Source organism: Caretta caretta, chromosome 24 (assembly GCF_965140235.1).
Source record: "Caretta caretta isolate rCarCar2 chromosome 24, rCarCar1.hap1, whole genome shotgun sequence".
Taxonomy (NCBI): domain Eukaryota; kingdom Metazoa; phylum Chordata; order Testudines; family Cheloniidae; genus Caretta; species Caretta caretta.
In genome coordinates this window covers 10,602,820-10,620,918 of record NC_134229.1, presented here as the reverse complement: position 1 = coordinate 10,620,918, position 18,099 = coordinate 10,602,820, and the positions used below count along the sequence as shown (strand labels likewise).

The 18,099-nt window shown below is 57.2% G+C and overlaps 1 protein-coding gene across 1 annotated transcript in view; it reads right to left on the bottom strand.

Moving 5' to 3' along the window:
- The window catches only part of PEA15 (proliferation and apoptosis adaptor protein 15), a 45,339-nt gene extending 31,805 nt beyond the window's left edge, over positions 1-13,534 (bottom strand). Inside the window, exon 1 of the mRNA XM_048828356.2 lies at positions 13,301-13,534. The gene's annotated coding sequence lies outside the window, so the exon portion shown is untranslated. The remainder of the gene's footprint in view (positions 1-13,300) is intronic.
- Between the last annotated feature and the right edge of the window lie 4,565 nt (positions 13,535-18,099).

The following is an 18,099-nucleotide window of genomic DNA, read 5'->3' as shown; positions in this document are numbered from 1 at the left end:
AGCAGGGCCCCAGGTGCTGTACAAACACAGTCTCTGCCCCAAGGAGTTGACAGTCTAAGGGATAATCCTCCCCTCCTCACAGGGATTCAGGAGAGCCGACGAGGTGCCCACAGATGGGTGTCCGAGCAAGGCGGGAGAACTGGCCCTTTGGCATGTAAAAGGCCATTAGGGTGCGTTCACTTCAACAGCTCAGGCTGGGCACCTACTCACGGGCACACTGGTCTCAATGAAGCGAGACAAATTCCGACTGGAAATAAGGGTCACGTTTTCAACTGTCAAGAGAGCGCTGAGGACCGTGAAGAAGCCGGTGTCTTCCAAATGGCTCTCTCCCGGCACTGGCCTCAGATGTAAACCTTGGTGCACATGAGAGCTGCGGCGGCAAAGACCAGGGACAATCTGACCACGCGGAAGCCAGGGAACAACCCCAGATGGGAATGTGCAGAGCCTGGGAAAACCTGGACTCTCCTTGACTCAGTGACCCCTGCCAGCACCCCGTACTCCTGAAGAGCCAGTCGAGATAAGGGACACCACGTGGTCTTGGCTGCGGTATGGAGTGACCAGGTACAATGGTGATCAAGGGTCACGGTTGATTCTCCATCACTGGCCAGCTTTAAAATCAAGACTGGATGTTTGCTTAGAAGATCTGCTCTGGTTCTAACAGGAATTAACTCAGGGCCATTCTCTGCCCTGGGTATCCAGGAGGTCAAACTAGATGATCACAGTGGTCCCTTGACATCAGACCTCACGACTCCCAGCTCAGGTTTCTGTGCCCTGCTCCATGCTGTGCCCTTCCTCCCCCCCCCCACCCCCAACATCCCCCCAGCACCTGCACAGAGCAATTCTCCGAGGAGGAAAACACCTCCAGAAGCAGCAAAGAGCGTGTTGAGCCAATTCCTCTGCAGGAAGTGCTGGAAGAGTGCCCAGGCCCTGGTGAGGTGCCATCCCAATGGCAAAGCATCATTTGTTACACAACCAATTGCTCCAGAAGCAATTTTTAAAAACAACAAAAACTTATGCGCTGGAGTTGGCTTATTTTCCATGTAATAAGCTGTAAATGTGTCATGTGGCTGGCTCGCCCACGGGACAGTGTGGGGTGTCTCTGTACAGGCTCCCCCCAAGCAGTTCTGTCAGTGCCTCTCAATCCTGACCCACAGCCCCCTGCTATCCCAGCCCCAAGCTCGCCCCATCCCCACAGTTCTGCTGATGCCCCTTAATCCCGACCTGCAGCCCCCTACTATCCCAGCCCTGGGCTTCCCCTCCCCCAGTTCTGCTGGTAACCCTCAATCCCGATCCATGGAACTTTTCCCATTTTGAATTCTGACAAACAACAGCAAAAACTGTTGCAAGAATGTTGTTTGTTTTGCAAATAACAAGGGAGGCGAAGCAACACCCCTGAGGTCGCACAGCCAGCCCTGGGTAGAGCTGGCAGGAGAACCCAGGAGTTCTGAGGCCCCAGCAGCCCCTAACCACTGCTCCACACTGCCTCCTATACATCAGCCAGATGTTTGGTGGCCTCTGCAGCCACAGACTATTTGTGCACGCCGCCTGCTGCATCATTCCTGTGTGTCCCGCAAGGCTAGGTCGTAGCAAGGGACATGAAAGTAAGAAGCTTAGCGCATCCTCTTGGAAGGGAGAGGACGATGCAACCCATCGCCCAGCCAGGCCCTACTTGGGAGCAGTTTGGCTCCATGGCTCACTGGCTGGCCTGGAAGTCAGGAGATCTGTGTTCCATCTGTGCCACTGCCATGCTGGATGGCCTTGGGCAAGTCCCTGCCCCACTCTGTGCCTCAGTTTCCCCTCCCACCTAGATTCCCTTGGGAGACTTTCCCCAGCTCAGACTAGTTTCCCTCACCCCCTGCTCCTGGTTACAGCATTCAGCGAATCCCTCTCCCTGCCTGCAGACCCTTGTCATGCCCTCTCTCTGTCCCATGGAGCCAGCTCTCATCTCCCCCACTCCACAAGCCCATGATCCTTTCTCTGAATCATTTTTCAGCCCTCTTGAGCATGTCAATATCTTCCTGTTAACAAGGCACCAACCATGACCCCCTGAGAGCTCCCTGGAGTGAAGGCTGGGATTCTAGGGCCTGATTCTCAGTCAGCTCCCTACCTGTGCCAGAGCAGGAGGCTTTAAGCCATCTTTGCACTCTCCATATTCTAGGGCTGTGCAGTGTCAGTTAGAGCAGCCTCGGGGCTGCTCTAACCTACACTCTGCTCCCCATAGTGCCTCTATGGCCCCAGCAAGCAGAGAACTGGCAGGGTCCAAGGCATTCCAGCCATACCCCCTGTGCTGAGGTTGGGTGGGTTCAGACCCTTCATGCCACCCCAGGGGGATTCTCAGAGGGCCATTCCCAGCCACCACTTGCAGAGGGGCCTGAGTGTGACTGAGGAGCTGTGGGACCCCCCCCCCCCCCCAAGCCCCATTACTTGCCCAGCAATGGCCCCCGCTAGCCTCTCTTCTCGCCAGCACAATGTGCTTCCCCTCCGCTCTCTGCACCAGGGGGCTGGCAAGGGGCAGGATGCAGCAGAGCTGAGTGACCCTATGGCTCCACCTCCTTCCATGCTGCTTCCTCCTGTCCCCCTCCCGTCCCCATCGCAGGCTCTTGGCATACCTATTCCCCAACCCCCACAGGACCAGAGGCCTCCCAGGGCAGCTGCTTCCTTGCGAGTGTCACAGTGCCCAGAGGAGCAGAGATTTTGGACCCGGGGCTCAGCCACCACCAGGCACGTGATGCTGGGAAGGGCCCTGGGTTTCAGCCCCTTGAGGCTGGGCGGGGAAATCTGGCTCAGTGGAATTCCCACTGTAGCAGATGTGGAATGTTTAACCTGACCCTGGACTGAGATCCCCCGTGTCTGCTGAGAGCATTGGCAGGTTCGAGTTTCCTCCAGACAGCTGGAAATAATATCAAGTTGAACAAGGCAACAGAGCCGATTCCCTCTCTCCCCCCACTTTCCCATTCCTTCGCTTTTTCCCCATCTTTCTTTTCTTCCTCTGATCTCGCTCCGTCACCCTCAGCTCCAAGAAGCGGTGCCCCTCGTGCTCTTCTCACACCCCTGCGTTGTGCTCCCCACCCCCCCAACACCTCTCCCCACACACAGACACTTTGGCCAGTCAACACAAATCCTCCAGCAAGCAGGCCCCCCCCGGAAATGGAATGGAATGTCCGGTCGGCTGCTGGAGCCATGCAGAAAAGCTCAGGGACACAAACAAAAGACGAGCAGAGTGGGGCGGTTGGTGAGCGCCCCAAACAATGGGCCTTTTGTTTGATGATTCCAAGCACCCAGCTCCCCAGGACAATGGCAAGTGACTGGCACCCGGAGAGAGAGAGGCCTTTCAGAGACAGGCCTGATGTGTTAACTGTTTCTGGGACAGCAGTTCGTTCCCAGAGGAGGCTAGTCACCATGCTGCATGCTGGGGAAATTCAGAGGAACAGAACTCAGATCCTCCTGCTCCAAAAGCATAGCCCCCTGCCGGAGAATCACCATCAGCTGTCAGCACTACAGGGCCTATGACACACAGAGGAGCAGCTCTAATTTATCAAGCAGAGGGCAGTGGGAGTGCACTCATGCACTAGCCCAGCTCAGCACAGGACTTTGCAAGGATGCAGTCACTTCTCTCCAAGCACTTTCCAAACATTCCTGAACTGAGCCTGCCAAAGCTGCTGAGCAACGGGACAAGTATCATCATCCACATGTTGAACAGATAAGGAAACTGAGTCACAGAATGACTCACCCAAGGGTTTTCTGAAAGCCTACAGCAGAATCAGGAATAGAAACCAGTTCTTACCGCTAGCCCCCTGCTGAAGCCACTAGACCCCAGTCCCCTCCTAGAGCCAGTGGGACCCAGACGTCCTGATTCCTGCTCCTCTGATACAATGATGAGACCACTCTCCCTCCCAGAGATGGGAATAGAGCCCAGATGTTCCTGCCCCCCACTTTAAGCCCTAGATCCCACTTCCTTCTGCGAGTCCTGGTCAGAAGGAAATATTTTAAACCAAAGGGGGAACTACACAAAACAGGAAGGGTTTTCCCAGCCCATTTCAGCACAGGTTAAACATGAACCCGCTGGGCTGGCAAACCCACCCTATTCTGGAACCACTTTGCTTTTTTCTCAGCTCTCCGTAGAAATGGATGACAATTTTTGGCCAAAACTTGGGAGGTAAATGCCAATTCAACCAAACAAATGTTTCGCTAATTTTGTGTCACTTGCACTGAAATTGTTCCCTTCAGAACAAAACAAATTTGGGGGTTGGGAGGGGAAGGAGCGATCGGTTGGGTTTTTTCTCAATTTAAAAATGACTTTCAAAATTTCCTTCAGTTGCGTTTGGAAAAAATGCAAACCCATCTAACGGTGCTCAAAATCTAAATGAATCACGCGGATCTTTGTCAAAGCAAAAATGTTTTGTTTGACCTAAAATGGCAGGTTGGGGTTGGTTTTTTTACTTCTAGTTTCACCAGTAATTTTGAAAATGTTCATTCCCATCCGAACCAGAACCACCCCCCCACCCCCACCCGCCCCCGACTTTTCAAAACAACCAGTGCGTAAGGAGGGGAGGGGGACAAAGCGAACAAAAAAGAAAACAACAATTCAGCCAGCTCTAGTGGTTACTACCCTGTTTTGCACCTGCAGCCAGATAACATCTCCCCAACCTCCCCTTCTTGCCCCCCACCAAGGAAAAATTGGGACAGGTGGTTCAGATTCTCTCATAGTTTTGATGCCAAAAGAGCCATTTGGGCAGATTTCCCAGCAGAGCGACACTGGGGAAGGGCAAAGTGATTGGCCAACTCTCTGTAGCGGGGAGATGGTAAGCCCATTGGTGGAATATTTTTGCTATGCAAATCACCAGCAGTGTCATGCTTCAGGGCAGAAGCCAAGGGGTCAGGAGGGAACTGACCAGGGTGCAGCAGGTTCTCCCATCACTGTGTGGTCTTGTGCTCCTTCCTCTGAAGTGGCTGGTGCTGGCCGTTGCTGGAAGCAGGATACCCAGCTAGATGCGCCCATGGCCACAGCATAGCAGTGCAGGGGTGCAGCAGTAGGGGACACTTTGTGGGGACCATGGCCCTATTCTGAGGCTACATCCGGGAGCTGCTGCTGGGTTAACCTCTTCTGGGCTGCCTGCCATGCATGACTTCCTTGGATAGAGGAGCCAAGTGGCGTTGGGAGCTGTCAGACACTGAGTTTCCACATCCTCCCCTCCACACATGTAATGGTTTCTCCCAGCTGAAAGCCTTGCAATGAAGATAAAAGCCCTACTAGTGACAGCTGTTGGGGGAGCCTCCTTTAGCCCATGTGGTAAGGCTGTGATGCTGAGAAGAGAGGGGCCCTGTCAGGGAGAAATTGTTGCTTGGCAGGCATAGACCAAGCTGTGCCCAGGAAGACCTGCAATGCCCACGGCGCCAGTACCAGGTCATACACCAGATGAGCTGCCAGCTGGGACAAGACACATGGGGAGTGTTATTAGGTCTATACACATAGGGAAGTGGGGTCTCCTGGGTTCCATTCCCAGCTCTGACTAGCTCTGTCACTTTGGGCAAACTCACGGTCTCCCTGTGCCTCAGTTTCTCTCTGTGTAAAATGGAAATAATGGCATAGGCCTCTACCAAAGAGGCCTTAATGACTGTTTCTAAAGCACTGGGAAGTGCTCAGATGACAGACGCTGTGGGAAGCATCGTTCTAATCACAGACGCAGCCCAGCCTGGCTGGCGTCTGATGCTTTCACCTGGGAGACATTAGTTAGACTCCAGGTGACCACACCCTGTCCCCGGGAGTCAGGACAATCACTCCAGACGAGTGATACGCAGGGCAGGGTCAGATGACAGCAGCCTTAGCGGCAGGTATGACATACACAGGTCGATCGATAGATCACATCAAGGAGGTGTCTGGGGATAAATAGGTCCATCAGCCACCCCACCCAGAGGAAAATCTTGCCTCTTCCCCCACACAACAGTCAGCGCTGCTCTTAGATGGGATTAGAAAACACCATCCCTGATGGACAAACCGGGTACAGTTGCTCCTGAAGGGGGGTCGGAATCTGCTGCTAACCCCTCATCTCTGCCAGCCCCCGAGACCTCGCTCTGGAAGCACAATACCCGCCCCACCATACTGTGACGGTTACAAAGGGCGGGGGGGAAGATTCATTACTGAGGCTGACGGACAGAGACAGGTCCTTGGGCTCTCGCTGGCTCCCGGCCTGCCTTACCTATCCCTGGCTGGGTTTAGCAGCCTTCCCAGCGACCACCCAGTGTCCCCAGGGTGAAGGGGGCTGGATTGAGGGGAATGTCTCGTCCATTTCGCAGAGTCTTTGGCAGGCTTCTTGGTCCCTGCCCAGACTTGCCCAGATGCCCATAAACTGGAGGCGTGGCCTGCCCTGTCTTGTGCCAGCAGGGCCCCCAGAGGCTCCTCTCTGCCTGCCCTAGGGAGCCATACTTCAGCCTGGCCAGTTAGCACTTTTGATCGTGTGTCATTGCTTAGGGGGGATGGGGAGGGCAGTTTCACTAGGGTTTGTCCCACCTCCCAAATCCCCAGTGGCCATTTTGGTTTGAAATCCGTGGCCTGGGGACTGGCAGAGCAGAGGAGCCAATGGCCCCATTCGCTGTTGTGGGAGAGACATTTCAGCCCAGTCAGGACATGGTGGGGGGAACCAAGGTCCCAGCGACTCACAAAGAGAGGAAGGTTCATTTTCTGCTAGGCGAGGGTGTGTGTGCGAGGAGCTTGTCTGTGTAATCAGTGTGGGGGTGGGTTGGGAGCGGGTACACAGTGAGCGCGGCAGGTGTGTGATAGCGTGCGGAGTAAGCGTGTGTTGTGTTGGGTGGGTGTGCATGTGAAATGAGCGTGGCGAGCGTGCACTGAGTGTGTAATGAGTGTGACTGGAGAGTGATTGTGGTGAGCGTGTGCTGTGGGGAACAGAGGGATGTGTTGGGTGGGGTGTATCTTGCACACGGGTGTGGCGAGCATGAGTGTGCAAGGTTGTGTGTGCAGCAGGGGTGTGTTGTGCAGGAAGGTGCGTGTGTATGTGCAGCGAATGCAGCAGGTGGGTGGCTGTCTGGATGAGGGTGTCACACTTGTGTGTGCAGACACAGTGCGTGTGCAGTCAGTGTGTCGTGGTGTGTGTCTCCATGGAGGTCAGGGAGGGTGCATCTCAGGGAGCCTGAGTGTGTGATGAGCATGTTGTGTGTTGATGCATTTGAGTGTGTGGGCATGTCTGGCAGCAGAAATCAGGCCCAGTTCTGGGAGGGGGTGCTATGGATTCAGTGCCCGCTCCCCATCGCCCTGAACAGAGTGAGGCTGCATGGAGGGTCCCCCTCTGCCTTTCATCAGTGTCCCACCCGGGTCCTGCCCAGAGCATGGGGCAGAGGGGACGGGCCATCAGGCAGGGGCATGGGCCATCAGGCACTAGGGTCTGCAGGAAGAGTGGGGATGGGCTGAGTTTCAGGCAGCAGGGTCAGTGGGCAGGGCAATGGGGCACTGGGGATGTTGGCAATGCTCCTTCCTCCTTTCCCAGCCTCTCCCCTCCCTGCTCAGCAAGGTTCAGGGCCCTCTGGCCGGCTGTTCCCTGCCCCTTTCACTCAGTGCTGCCGCGTTTGCCCTGGTGCTGCCAATATGGGTGGGCTGCATGGCAGAGTTATGGACTGAGATAGCCTGGCAAAGCAGCGCTGAGCAACGCCCCGGGCCCTGGGCACCCTTTGCAGCCATGTGCTCTCAGACCCAGCCCCCATGGGTGCCCCAGATTCCTCCCACACACACACACACCTGGAAGCCTCCCCCCAGGACAATTCCTTAGCACCCAGACAGCACCAATGTAAAGGTCTCCAGCTGACATTTACACCCAAACCAGCTCCAGGGGAGGCAGCTGCTGTTTCAAACACGGGGGAGAAGGGAACCCAGCAGCCGGGCTCCAAACAGGGGCGGGGATCCCAGCATTTTGCTGCATGGACAGCATTCCTAATGTGATTGGTTAGATTAGTGGTTTTCAGCCTTTTTTCATTGTCAGACCCTTACAAAATTTTGAATGGCGGTGCGGGCCCCTTTGGAAATCTACAAACCCCCAGGGGTCTGCAGACCACAGGTTGAAAACCACTGGATTAGCTAGAAAAACAACGAGGAGTCCAGTGGCACCTTAAAGACCAACAAATTTATTTGGGCATAAGCTTTCGTGGGTAAAATCCCCCACTTCTTCACAAGCATGCATGCATTTTTTAGCCACGAAAGCTTATGCCCAAATAAATCTGTTAGTCTTTAAGGTGCCACCAGACTCCTTCTTGTTTTTGTGGATACAGACTAACAGGGCTACTCCCTGATACTGGATTAGCTAGATAACTAGAGGAACATTAAAGGGCTGCGTATGGGGATGGGATATAAGGGGACATACATATATGCAGATGGATAGATACTGTCAATGTGTGGCTAGAGATACAGCCAGCCAAGGATTTACCCCACTAAAGTGAGTGATCGAGGTGCCTGGCTGGGGAATGAGGGACAACCCTGCTAACAGTCTGGGACAGGAGAAGACGCTGGCTAGGAAGGTGAGCAAATAGCCACCGGTCAGGAGCTGACAGAGACACTGACAGGGAGGCGGCCGAAGGGACCAACTCACAAGAGAAAGCAAATGACAAAGCTACACAGCTTGTGGGGCTGGCTGCCCACGGGCTCCATGGACAGCAGAGAGGTCCAGGGAGTGGGGAGCAGAGCCCAGGGCTCACAGAGATAAGGGGCAGGGCACATGGGCGTGGAGCTTTTGGAAAGGGCAGAGTGATGACACAATGATGGGAAACACGGACATTTTGGGTACCGGGTTCCTCCACCATTAAACTGGTGAAATTCTCAACTGTTTCCCCTGTGTTTGCAGCTTCGGTGCCCCCTTGACATGTGGATGGCATCTCTGACATGTCTGCCTCTAGTGGCTGGTCAGAGGATGAGGATAAGGCCCTACTACTGCCGGCTGCTAACAGAGCTGCTCCTTTAGCTCAAGTGGTAGAAGACCGTGTCTTTAATGCTTAAGGTCCTGTCATGGCCCTCCGAGAGGGCTGTTATGACAAGTTTGGCACATACAGGGGTACAGTGGGGAGGGCACAGTGCTGGCACTCAGGAGACCTGGGTTCTGTGCCTGGCTTGCCTTGGGCAGGTCACTTTCCCTCTCTGGGACTCAGTTTCCCTTCCCATACTTGTCTGTCTGGTTTATTCAGATTCTTGAAAGCAGGGAATGTGTCTGTGCAGTGCCCTTGGGGCCTCTAGGTACTGTCAGACAATAGTCAGAACTCCAGCTGGCCTGCAGCAGTTCCTGACAGTGAACACAGACGGCTGGCAACAACAGAAGGAGAAAGGGGTCTACTCCCAGCAGTCAGACTTCTGAGGGAGTGACTCGCATCCCACAGGAGAGGATGGGGCTCAGGGGTTTTAGCCGGCTGATCCGCAGGTCCAAGAATCCAAAACAGCCAACTGCAGGGCTGGGTAAAACTGCACCCCCTGCCCCCTAGCTGCACAAGTACCTGCCCTCCTGGCAAGAGTCACGGCAGTAGCATGCACATGATTGTGAGAGCATTGGGGCACAGCCCTAGCTGTCTGGGTGGGAGAGGAGCTGGTGATCACACTGGGATACAGACGGGGCAGCAGCCGCATGGGGATGGGGAAGGGGTTCTCTGCCATGCACCACAGCCTGTGTGCTGATGAGACATATGGAGGGGATGTGATGAGAGCCGCGAGCAATTTCCGATGCGATTGTTTAATCGCCAAAGGCCCTGAGGGTGTGGGGGGAAGATGCCTGTGAAAGGAGATTATAGAACCCGTCACATGATGCAGCCTGGCCAACGCCCGCATCACACTCACACTTCCAATCTGTCCCCTTTCCCCTGCACTCCTTCTCCCCATCTCTGCCCCTCTCCCGCTCGGCCTGACAGCTGCGAAATCTCGCCTTAACCTCTCTCCAGTAGCCCACCCTGTGCCCCTTCATTTGGCTCCACACCAGGACGGGGCATCGCGACCGGTCTCTGCACAGAGGCTTGGATGGCTGCTCTCGAGGGGTCTCCGCAGCACTGCCTCGTGGTTCGGCTCAGAGACAAGCAGCCCGGATCCTGGCGCTGGAGTTAATCTGCCAGCTCCTGCCCCATTAAAGCGTATGGAGCAGGCTTGAGAACACAGGCTTTCTGCGCTGCTGGCTGGAGTGTGACCAATGAGACCCAGTCTCTGCTTCCTTTCGCCCCTTACCCTCAGCAACGCTCCTCTTCCTCCCACGATGGCGGAGCCATGTCCTGCAGGAGGGCTCGGGCTGTCAAAGCAGGGGTCATAGCTACCCTAGGAAGGATGCAGCCAGTATCCACCAGTGCAGGGCTGGGAGATTGGGGAGAGGCTGATGGACGGTGGGCGTTGGGGGAGGGAGGGAACAAGATGACAAGGGCCCTGTAAGCTCTTTTGCTCAGGGTGAGCACGCTCAGGCCCGTGGGTTTCCCCAGTGGTGTGGGGTTTAGGAGCCCCAGTTTGGGGTGCCTTAAAGAGCTCAGATTTTCAGGAAGTGCTCCCTGAAAACCTGCATCTCTGTTGACAATCGCAGCCACAGCAACTTTCGCTGGGGGGCAGCAGGACAAGTGACCAGTTCCCCCGCCACAGACAGCCAAAGAGCCACAGGATTAGAGTCTGTGTCAGCTGCCAGGAGAGAGGAGACAGCCCTGGGGGAAGGGCACTGGGCTGGGGGTGGGGACCCAGGATTTTCAGCACACTGGGCACAGAAAAGTCAGTTCATGTACCTGGATGGGAGCGAGGTCTTTGGAAAGCCCAGCCCTCAGTTCTTGGGAAGGCAGCCTGCCCACTCCTGCAGGGCTCCAGGGCAGAAATCCGGTGCCAGGGCCACGGCCAGGCTGTGGGTAACTGCAGGGCTGGATTACCTGGCATCCTGTGTGCACGAGTTTGTCTAGACCAAGAGCTGGAGTCTCATTCTAGAGACAGGCACTTCCACTGCTCTCTGAACAGCTGAGTGTCTGCTGTGGGTGTGCGTGCCGGGAGACGGTGGGTGCATGGGGGGCGGGGGAGGGGGGGCAATTCTAGGTCTAGATACACAGGGCCCTGGATTCTCCTTTACAGGACAGAGGGGGGTTGTCAATTATAGTTCCTGCCAGAGGGGTCTGCAGGGACCTTGGAGCAAATGAGGACCAGGCCCCAAATCTTTCCCCAAAGTCACAAGTCAGTCACCCAGCACCAGAGATGTTTCCATCTCAGGGGCTCCTGCTTGGCCACTCACATGCAGGTGGCTACAGCCCAGGAATGGCAGATTCGCAGCAATCAGGGGAGTCCCAGAGGATCGACAATAACTACACCTCCCACATCTTTCATCCAAGGGCAAAGGCTCTCTAGAAATAGCTCCCTGCCTCCCAAGGAGAACTCAGGATCATCAGCCTGATGTGATGGGCAGGTAAACAGAGGCACAGAGGATACGACATGCCCAAGGCCACACACAGAGTCAGCAGCAGAGGTGGGGATAGAACCCAGGTATCCTGACTCCGCCCTGTGCCTTAGCATCTAGACCCTACTCCCCTCCAGGGCTGGAGATAGAACCTGACTCCCAGCTCCCCCAGATCTAACCCCTGCACCCCACTGCCTCATACTGACCATGTCTCCCAGCAACCCACAGTTGCCTACTAGTGGCCAGAGATTAGGCACAGTTAGGAGCATCACCCCAGGGTACCTAATGCACTCGCAGTAAATAGCCTTAAGGGGCAGACAGAACAGCTGGGAAAGTTGGCATGGTGGTCCACGCCCTGACGCTGTGAATGGCACAGCATCCAGTGCATCCTTTCCCCCTTCTCGTCCCTACACAGCTGGCCTGGAGAGGGTTTTCTGCTGGGAAGATAATGCCGCCGCCACCACCACCTCGCTCTGCGTGAGCACTTTTCATCAGCAGCTCTCAGTTTGCAGTGGGGAGATATTATTCATAACACCGTTGACTACCTGTGTTACGGCAGCCAAGAGCAGGGCCCCATTGTGCCAGGCACTGCCCCGGGACAGAGTCCCTGCCCCAACCAGCTCACAAGCGAAACAGACACAGGAGAGATGCTGCCCCCATGTTACAAATGGGGGGCTGAAAGGAGGCAGAGGCAGGGACTGAACCCTAATCTCCCACAAAATTCGCCCTTTCCACAGTCCCAGGGGTTCCTATGCAGCCTCCTGGGCTCCTGTTTGCCCTGTTGCCCAGAGAATTCCTTTGAAAATGGGTCCCAAGGCCGCCCAAACCTCTGCCCTGAAACAGCCTCCCTTCCCCAGCAGAAAAGAGCCCGATGCAACAGCTTCCCTGGCCAGCCACTGAATCACGCTGGCGGGCGGTGACATGGCTGTTCCCTGGCGTGGGCATTGCCTGCCTCTAGATTTCACCACTTCCCCTCTGGGCAGCCCCAGCCCTGCGATCCCCTCCTCCTCCTCCAGATCTTTGGGGGAAGCCCCCTGCAGCTGGGCTGGGGCACTAGCAAAGGCAGCCACAGAAATGGAAACTGACCATGGGCGGAGAGGAAGGGGAACCAACAACCCCAGGGAGCTGCCAGAACAGAAGCTCTGGGGTTTGGGTCCGGGGCGGATTTGCAGCTCCAGTGGGGCGGGGAGGGACTGGCCTGGTCCCCAGGGGAGAGACAGCAGAGAGATTTCCCAGGCTCGCCAGCTCTCCGGAATAGGAGCTGTGTTTGTACAGCATCGAGCACAGAGCAGGCGGCACTCCGCGGGCACTTCCCTAATTCCCAACACCCGGGGCGGGGGGGCTGCACCAGCTAGGCACAAGGGGGAACGAGGAGCCTGGTGCTTTCGCGGGGTGAGAGAGACCAATCTTTAACCCTTACAGTGCCGCCTCCAAGGTCTGCTCCCAGCTGTCCCGGGAGCCAGCTCAGCGCTGCTCGGAGACCCCCAGAGCCCCTAGGGCGCCAGCGCCGGGCAGGGCTCCTTGGGGGCGGCGGGGACCGAAATCTCGCCCCTGCCCTTGTTCCGCCGGGAGCGGCACGTGCGAGGGTCCCGCCCGGGCTGAGCTGCGGGCGGGGGGTGTCCTGCGGGCGAGGGCGCGTCGGGGCTCATCTCCCCGGCGCAGGGTGGGTCCCTGCCAGCTGCATGTGGCCGGACGCTCAGGGGAGTCTGAGCTCCAGAGGGAGCCCGCGGCTGGCCCGGAGCAGGAGCTGGGAGAGGCCCGGCCCTTTGCCGGGGTGCGAGCCGGGAGTCAACCCCCGATTCCTCCCGCTCCGGGCGGCGCGCTCCAGGGAGACTGGGCCAAACCTCCCGGGGCCAGGCGTGACTTTGGGAACCCGCCGACGCCCCCCGCCCAGCCCGGCTGCAGCAACTTACCGGCTCCGGGGCTGGCTCTGGCTCCAGGCGCTGGGGGAGACCCGCAGGGGTCGGGGGCGCTGCGCCGGTGCTGGTCCGCTCGGGGCTGGGGCTCGGGGCGGTCCCGCCGCGCCTGGATGCGGGCCGGGCTCGCCTCCCGGAGCGCCCGGTGATGTCAGCGCCTGAGTGCGAGCGGGGGAGAAGGAGCCTTTGTCTGCATCCTCCTGGCTCGCCGGGCTGCGGAGCGCGGAGCCGAGAGATCTCCGCCAGCGGATTTAACCCTTCGCATCCCACGCCCCTGCCACAGGCCGCCGCCCCTGCGCCCGCCCCCTTCGCGGAGACACCCGAGTCCGGGGCTGGCGTCCCCAGAGCCCCGGGGCGGGGGACGCGCGCCTGGTTGGCCCGACGGGGAGTTTCGAGGGGAGCACGCGGTGCTTGCTGGGATCAGCCCAGTGCCCTTGGAAATCCCAGGCTCCAGCATGTCCCCCGCCCAGGGGTTGAGCGACCCAAGCACCCCAGGGTGGCCAAGAGCCCGGGCTAGCGGCTCCCAACAGAAAGTGAGACTGGCCCGTTCTCTGGGGAAGGGGCCGAGGGCTGAGAGGCCAAGGGCAGCTGCACCAGTCGGTTGAATGGTGCGTCTCTTTTCACCTTGGCCATCTGGGGCGGGGGGTTCACACCCGGCCGGCTCCTCACCTAGCGTAAATGGGCACTGCTGGCCCCTGATTCTCAACCTGTCCCTGGGGTCGGGGTTGGCCCCTTTCCCTTCTTTCCAGCAAAGCTGCACCCAGCAAAGGGGCAGCTCCTGCCTCCCCAGCAGGGCCCAGACCCAGTGGGACAGAACCTCTGACTCCAAAGGCTGACCCAGAGGCGAGAACCTGCCAGTGTCCCAGAAGGGCATTCCCACCCATTGGCCACTTGCCATCATCCCTTCACACAGGATATTTTGTTACCCTGGGCTGCACTCATTGCTTTGTTATTGTAGGATCACCCGACAATGAAAGGCCGCACTCAGGGGTTTGTTATTGTAGGATCACCCAGCAATGAAAGGCCGCACTCAGGGGTTTGTTATTGTAGGGTCACCCGGCAATGAAAGGCCGCACTCAGGGGTTTGTTATTGTAGGGTCACCCGGCAATGAAAGGCCGCATTCAGGGGTTTGTTATTGTAGGGTCACCCGGCAATGAAAGGCCGCACTCAGGGGTTTGTTATTGTAGGGTCACCTGGCAATGAAAGGCCGCACTCAGGGGTTTGTTATTGTAGGGTCACCGGGCAATGAAAGGCCGCACTCAGGGGTTTGTTACTGTAGGGTCACCTGGCAATGAAAGGCCGCACTCAGGGGTTTGTTATTGTAGGGTCACCCGGCAATGAAAGGCTGCACTCGGGTTTGTTATTGTAGGGTCACCCGGCAATGAAAGGCCGCACTCAGGAGTTTGTTATTGTAGGGTCACCTGGCAATGAAAGGCCGCACTCAGAGGTTTGTTATTGTAGGGTCACCCGGCAATGAAAGGCCGCACTCAGGGGTTTGTTATTGTAGGGTCACCTGGCAATGAAAGGCCGCACTCAGAGGTTTGTTATTGTAGGGTCACCTGGCAATGAAAGGCCGCACTCAGGGGTTTGTTATTGTAGGGTCACCCGGCAATGAAAGGCCGCACTCAGAGGTTTGTTATTGTAGGGTCACCTGGCAATGAAAGGCCGCACTCAGGGGTTTGTTATTGTAGGGTCACCCGGCAATGAAAGGCCGCACTCAGGGGTTTGTTATTGTAGGGTCACCTGGCAATGAAAGGCCGCACTCAGAGGTTTGTTATTGTAAGGTCACCTGGCAATGAAAGGCCGCATTCAGGGGTTTGTTATTGTAGGGTCACCTGGCAATGAAAGGCTGCACTCAGGAGTTTGTTATTGTAGGGTCACCCAGCAATGAAAGGCTGCACTCAGGAGTTTGTTATTGTAGGGTCACTTATGAGTTTCTACTGCACTGCCAGCCCTGACCCAGGGAGCTGGGAAGTGAAAAAGATGCATCTAAAGAAGGAGACAGACTCTACAACCAGCTGCTAGGAGATGCAGCTCCCAACCTGGCTCCTTCCCCCCTCTTCCGCACCCCTGAGTCTGGCTCCCCCAAGCCTGGCTCCCCCGGCAAGCCTCACACAGCCCCTTCATGATTGCAGGATCCACTCCTGTGTTCCCCACGAGACAGCCCATCTCGCCCTTCTCTCTTGCCACGCCATCCCATCGGGAGGGGTCAACAAACCGCATCGCAATCTGAGCAGTGTAAGAATGAAATCAAAAGAAGGAACTGGGGCCTTTCGCTTCCCCCCCAAGGAGGGGGGTGTGGGACTGGAGACATGACATCAGGGTTTATTTTAGCAAGCAGCTCAGACCCTGTGGGTTTGCCCATCTGGTTGCTGGTGGGGCCCTTGGGCCCAGGCCTGGGCAGCGTCCCGGGCAAGGGCATGACAGTGGGGCCCAGGTTTCTGGCTGAGTTTTGGGGCACGAGGGGAAAGGGAGCGGCCTGCCTGCACTTGCTTCTGCTCTGCAGCACAGGGATCTGCTGCCTGCTCCAGCCGGGGGAGGCCAGAATCAGTTCCTGTGCGGCTGCCAGCTGCAGTTCCTAGATGATGTGACCCTGGAGCTACAGCTGTTTGGAAGGCTGCCACCACCGCCCTTGGGAATGGTGTGGGAGGTGCTTGCTATGCGGCACTCCCAGCAGCTCCAGTTCTGGCCTCTCCCAGCAGGGGGCAGGGAGCGGGGCAGGAGGGCTGGCCAGGAAGGGAGCTCCCAGCTACTCCGTCCTGGCCTCTCCCAGCAGGGGACGCACTGCAGGGAGCGGGGCAGGAGGGCTGGCTGTGGAGGGAGCTCCCAGTTGCCCCAGTCCCAACTTCTCCCAGCAGGGGGTGCTGTGGGGAGTGGGATAGGAATGCATCCAGGGAGATCCGGTAAGGGCAGACAGAGCAGCTGGAGCAAAGCTATGAAGGGGTTAAACTCGATTAGGGACATTAACAAGATTCTGCCCAAACAGGAAGATCATGTAGTTATCTAGGGTTGGGGGTCTCTCTCTCTCTCTCTCCCTGGGGTTTGTCCCTGGGAGAGGGTGGGCAGCAGTGCTTGTGTGGGCCGTCACCCCTGGGCGGACACCCTGGGGGAGCTGGGTCTCTCTGGGAGCTCCAGGCAGGCCTGATGCTGGGTGTTGTCTGCTGCCCCTGGCCTCCTGCCGTCTGTGCTCAGGGCTATTCCATTGCGGTGTTGCACAAACACCCTAATCCAGTGGGTCTCAAACTGAGGGTCAGGACCCCAAAGTGGGTTACGACCCCGTTTTAACGGGGTCACCAGGTCTGGCTTAGACTTGCTGCGGCCCAAGGCCGAAGTCCGAGGGATTGAGCCCCAGGGCAGCAGGGCTCAGGTTACAGGGCCGCTGCTTGGGGCTGAAGCTCTTGGGCTTCAGTTTTGCCCCCCGAAACCAGGGAGGCAGGGCTCAGGCTTTGACCCCCCCACACCCAAGGCGGCAGGGCTCAGGCAGGCTCAGGCTTCAGTCCCCCCTCCTGGAGCCGTGTAGTAATTTTTGTTGTCAGAAGGGGGTCACAGTGCAATGAAGTTTGAGACTCCCCTGCTTAATCCCATCTCCAAGGATTTTCATATGAAAGCATAATGAGATTTCAGCAGGGCATCCTCTGGCATTGCCTACTGCCCTGCTATAGCCATCAGCATCACCAGCATCACCCATCCCTGGCCTGGGGACTCTGCTTTCAGCCTAGTTCCAGTTTTACAAACACTACTAGAGCCTTACTGGGAAGTGGGTAAAATTGGTCATGCCTCCCAATGCTGAAAAAATGCAGCCATCTCTGGGGTGGGGCATGGCAGCTGCTTAACAGCCTCACAACAACTCTGCACCGGGTTCACCCACCCAGCACTGATATGCAGCCACCTCTGGGGCGGGGCATGGCAGCTGCCTAACAGCGCAGAACAATGTTACAGTTTAGGACAAGAAGTGAAGAAGAGTCTTGTGTCCAGTGTAAACATCTGAGCGAATTTACTCTGGCAGAATGTATTTACCCTGGCTGGAATGCAGCCTAAAACCTCAGTGCTTGTGAAAATGAAGGTGGGAGGGCAGGATCGTGGAATTATGCGTCTGACCCAGCAGACAGCAGGTCCAGCACCACCATTGGGTCAGCAGTGACTCAGGGGAGCGCGCCCCCTGTTGAGCCCACACCCCATACCCTGCAGCACAGCACCCCCTAGTGTCACACTGGGACATTGGGATCAGCACTCACTGAAGGAGCGAATCTCCTATGAACCCCTGCTTTGGTCCCTGCAGCACAGCACCCCCCTTGGAAATGCTTCCCCCAGGTTAGAAATTTCCTGCCAGTGCCAGATGCCGTGTGCCAGTTCCTGGGGGCAGGATTTCTCCTTGGCCTCCCTCCCAGCAGCTCTAAGGACCCAAACCCCTCGGGCACCCTTGTCTCTGTGGCTGTTCTCAGGCTGCCGTGCTCTGGGCTGACACCACAGAAGGGGCATCATGCCCTGTTGGGAATGGGCGTGGGGCTGTGAGCGGCCCCATGGGCCCTCGTACCTGACTGAACCCTCCTTCCCTGTCACACCCAGCCTCTCTCACTCTATCTCCCCCACACTGTCCTCCTGTCCTGGCCCCTTCAACTCAGGACTCATCAGGGCTTGAGAGCCTGTTGTCCCACAGCCCTGGGAAAGGCCCTTCGCCTCCCCCGTCACAGAGACATGGACATTAAGGACCAATCTGACCTAGTCTGGCCGGTATAAACCAGGCTGGGGACCCTGACCCCGGGATTCCTGCAGCCAGCTCCAATGGCTTGTGCCT